The sequence below is a fragment of the Arachis hypogaea genome, chromosome 14, assembly GCF_003086295.3.
Source record: "Arachis hypogaea cultivar Tifrunner chromosome 14, arahy.Tifrunner.gnm2.J5K5, whole genome shotgun sequence".
In the NCBI taxonomy this organism is placed as follows: domain Eukaryota; kingdom Viridiplantae; phylum Streptophyta; class Magnoliopsida; order Fabales; family Fabaceae; genus Arachis; species Arachis hypogaea.
In genome coordinates, this window is record NC_092049.1 from 50,502,261 (window position 1) to 50,507,230 (window position 4,970).

At 34.5% G+C, this 4,970-nt stretch overlaps 1 non-coding gene across 1 annotated transcript; it reads right to left on the reverse strand.

The window, feature by feature from the left end:
- Positions 1–4,495: 4,495 nt before the first annotated feature.
- Positions 4,496–4,603, reverse strand: LOC112746131 (small nucleolar RNA R71). The gene has a single exon (XR_003174029.1). It is a non-coding gene; the product is annotated as a small nucleolar RNA R71 (small nucleolar RNA).
- Positions 4,604–4,970: the final 367 nt, after the last annotated feature.

Consider the following 4,970-nt stretch of genomic DNA (forward strand, 5'->3'; position numbering starts at 1 on the left):
TAGTAGTTTTGATTCTAGTTTTTGTAAATAGTCTCTGTTTGACGAATTGGACTTGATTCATGAGAGAAGAAAGATAATAGTATAATATTATCATTATATTATTATTAGAAGATACTTGAATGATATTATAAGGTTACCTGGTTTGTTTTAGTTAAAAATAGAAAATCAGTTTAACCGAGCTCACAGTTTACTACTACAGCTTAGCACCAGCACTCTCTGATGACTTTAGCAATGCTAAGGCCTCATTATATATTTTCTATTCTCATAATAAATATTTTACTAGTGTTATTTATGCTAGTAGCTTAGAAAAGAATTTTTAGAAATGTTTGTACGAGTGTTTCGATACATCTAGTTTTAGTAGTTATACACTTGAGATATTTTAATATTATTTTAATCCACCTCCAATCCAACCAATCACAACTTACCTTACACCCCCAAGACCCCCAAGGCTGCCTTATTTGCTCATTGTGGCCGAAAATCATCAATAGAAAAAGGAGAGAAAAGTTCTTGGTTCTTAATCTTCAAAGCTTGTTTTCGTTCAAACTAAAACTCAAATCAAAACTCCGATTTCACCAAAATGATCCTCTCTTCTTCCTCTACATAACTGATGAGCGGATAATTTATACGCTTTTTGGCATTGTTTTTAGTATGTTTTTAGTAGGATCTAGTTACTTTTAGGGATGTTTTCATTAGTTTTTATGTTAAATTCACATTTCTGGACTTTACTATGAGTTTGTGTGTTTTTCTGTGATTTCAGGTATTTTCTGGCTGAAATTGAGGGACTTGAGCAAAAATCAGATTCAGAGGTTGAAGAAGGACTGCTGATGTTGTTGGATTCTGACCTCCCTGCACTCAAAGTGGATTTTCTGGAGCTACAGAACTCAAAATGGCGCGCTTCCAATTGCGTTGGAAAACAGACATCCAGGGCTTTCCAGCAATGTATAATAGTTTATACTTTGGCCGAGTTTAGATGACGTAAAAGGGCGTTGAACGCCAGTTCTACGCTGCTGTCTGGAGTTAAACGCCAGAAACAAGTCACAAACCAGAGTTGAACGCCAAAAATACGTTACAACCTTGCGTTCAACTCCAGAAAGAGCCTCTGCACGTGTAACATTCAAGCTCAGCCCAAGCACACACCAAGTGGGCCCCGGAAGTGAATTTATGCATCAATTACTTACTTTTGTAAACCTTAGTAGCTAGTTTATTATAAATAGGACTTTTTACTATTGTATTAGATATCGGGGATCATGGATTGTATTCTGATCCTGTGATCACGTTTTAGGGGGTTAGCCATTCGGCCATGCCTGGACCTTCATTACTTATGTATTTTCAACGGTAGAGTTTCTGCACTCCATAGATTAAGGTGTGGAGCTCTGCTGTTCCTCAAAGATTAATGCAAAGTACTACTGTTTTCTCTTCAATTCATCTTATTTCGCTTCTAAGATATTCATTCGTACTTCAACCTGAATGTGATGAACGTGACAATCATCATCATTCCCTATGAACGCGTGCCTGACAACCACCTCCGTTCTACCTTAGATTGAATGAGTGTCTCTTAGATCTCTTAATCGGAATCTTTGTGGTGTAAGCTAGAATGATGGCGGCATTCTAGAGAATCCAGAAAGTCTAAACCTTGTCTGTGGTATTCCGAGTAGGATTCAATGATTGAATGACTGTAACGAGCTTCAAACTCGCGATTGCTGGGCGTAGTGACAGACGCAAAAGGAGGGTGAATCCTATTCCAGCATGATCGGGAACCTCAGATGATTAGTCGTGCCGTGACAGGGCATCTTGGACCATTTTCACAAGAGGAGGGGATGTAGCCACTGACAACGGTGATGCCCTTGCATAAAGCCAGCCATAAAAAGGAGTAAGACTGATTGGATGAAGACAGCAGGAAAGCGGAGGTTCAGAGGAACGATTGCATCTCCATACGCTTATCTGAAATTCTCACCAATGATTTACATAAGTATTTCTGTCCTTATTTTATTATATTAAATTCGAAAACTACATAACTATTTTATATCCGCCTGACTGAGATTTACAAGGTGACCATAGCTTGCTTCATACCAACAATCTACGTGGGATTCGACCCTTACTCACGTAAGGTATTACTTGGACGACCCAGTGCACTTGCTGGTCAGTTATGCGAAGTTGTGAAGATATGTTTAGACCATGGCTCTGTGCATCCGTTTTTGGTGCCATTGCCAAGGAATCAATTTCGAACAACAATTCACAACCTGAGTAACAATTTCGCATACCAAGTTTTTGGCGCCGTTGCCGGGGATTGTTCGAGTTTGGACAACTAACGGTTCATCTTGTTGCTCAGATTAGGTAATTTTCTTTTTTTTTTAATTTTCAAAAATTCTTCAAAAATCTTTCAAAAATTTCTCATCAGTTTTTGAAAAAAAAATGTTTTCAAAAATATTTTTTTCTTCAGAATTTTTAAGAATGAATTCTAGTGTTTCATGAAGCATGTGAAGTCTGGCTGGCTGTAAAGCCATGTCTAAATTCATTTGGACTGAGGCTTCCAATTTGTTATCAAGAGCAAGCTAGTTGTTGCTAATCCACCTGCTGCTGTTCCTGATCTACATTCTAAAGCTTGGCTGGCTATTAAGCCATGCCTGACCCTTTGATTGGAGCTTTAGACTAAAGAGCATAAGATTCCTGGAATTCATATTAAAAATTTTGGAATCCTTATTTTTCTTTTTCAAAATGATTTTCAAAAAAAAATTAATTAAAAAAAATACAAAAAAATCATAAAATCATAAAAATAAAAAATATTTTGTGTTTCTTATTTGAGTCTTGAGTCATGTTATAAGTTTGGTGTCAATTGCATGTGCATCTTGCATTTTTTCGAAAATTTCATGCATTCATAGTATTCTTCATGATCTTCAAGTTGTTCTTGGTAAGTCTTCTTGTTTGATCTTTGCATTTGCATGTTTTGTGTCTTTTCTTGTTTTTCATATGCATTCTTGAATTCTTAGTGTCTAAGCATTAAAGATTTCTAAGTTTGGTATCTTGCATGTTTTCTTTGCATTAAAAATTTTTCAAAAATGTGTTCTTGATGTTCATCATGATCTTCATAGTGTTCTTAGTGTTCATCTTGACATTCATAGCATTCTTGCATGCATTCATTGTTTTGATCCAAAAATTTTCATGCATTGCATCATTTTCATGTTTTTCTCTCATCATTCAAAATTCAAAAATCAAAAAAAAAAAAAATATATATATATATATATATATATATATCTTTCCCTCTTTTCTCTCATAAATTCGAAAATTTGAGTTGACTTTTTCAAAAAATTTTAAAATCTAGTTGTTTTTATGAGTCAAATCAAATTTTCAATTTTAAAAATCTTATCTTTTTCAAAATCTTTTTCAAAAATCAAATCTTTTTCTTCTTTCTTAGTTATTTTCGAAAATTCTAAAAATATTTTTCAAAAATCTTTTTCTTATTTTTATATCAAATTTTCGAAAATAACAATAACAATTAATGTTTTGATTCAAAAATTTCAAGTTTGTTACTTGCTTGTTAAGAAAGATTCAAACTTTAAGTTCTAGAATCATATCTTGTGATTTCTTGTGAATCAAGTCATTAATTGTGATTTTAAAAATCAAATTTTTTTCAAAACTAATTTCAATCATAGCTTTTCAAAAAAATCTTCCTTATCTTATCTTTTTCAAAATATGATTTCAAAATATCTTTTCTAACTTCCTAACTTCTTATCTTTTCAAATTTGTTTCAACTAACTAACTAACTTTTTGTTTGTTTCTTATCTTTTTTCAAAACTACCTAACTAACTCTATCTCTCTCTAATTTTCGAAAATATCTTCCCTCTTTTTCAAAAATTCTTTTTAATTAACTAATTATTTTAATTTTTTATTTTAATTTTCGAAAAAAAATCACTAACCTTTTTCAAAAACTATTTTCGAAAATCACTAACCATTTTTCAAAAACAATTTTCGAAAATTCCCTCTCTCTCTTTTCTTCTCATGTTCTTCCACTCACCTAAAGGGAACTAAGAGGAAACTAAGAGAAGCTAAATTACAACTATCCAGCAAGCACCTGTTAGAAATTTTCGAACAGGAAGAGGAGATGGCAGCCGAAAATAATAATAATGCAAGGAGGATGCTTGGTGACTTTACTGCACCTAATTCCAATTTACATGGAAGAAGCATCTCCATTCCTACCATTGGAGCAAACAACTTTGAGCTAAAACCTCAGCTAGTTTCTCTGATGCAGCAGAACTGCAAGTTTCATGGACTTCCATCTGAAGATCCTTTTCAGTTCTTAACTGAATTCTTACAGATCTGTGATACTGTTAAGACTAATGGAGTAGATCCTGAAGTCTACAGGCTCATGCTTTTCCCTTTTGCTGTAAGAGACAGAGCTAGAATATGCTTGGACTCTCAACCCAAAGACAGCCTGAACTCTTGGGATAAGCTGGTCACGGCTTTCTTAGCCAAGTTCTTTCCTCCTCAAAAGCTGAGCAAGCTTAGAGCTGATGTTCAAACCTTTAGACAAAAAGAAGGTGAATCCCTCTATGAAGCTTGGGAAAGATACAAACAGCTGACCAAAAAGTGTCCTTCTGACATGCTTTCAGAATGGACCATCCTAGATATATTCTATGATGTTTTATCTGAGCTATCAAAGATGTCATTGGATACTTCTGCAGGTGGATCCATTCACCTAAAGAAAACGCCTGCAGAGGCTCAAGAACTCATTGACATGGTTGCTAATAACCAGTTCATGTACACTTCTGAGAGGAATCCTGTGAGTAATGGGACGCCTATGAAGAAGGGACTTCTTGAAATTGATACTCTGAATGCCATATTGGCTCAGAACAAAATATTGACTCAGCAAATCAATATGATTTCTCAGAGTCTGAATGGAATGCAAGCTGCATCCAACAGTACTCAAGAGGCATCTTCTGAAGAAGAAGCTTATGATCCAGAGAACCCTGCAA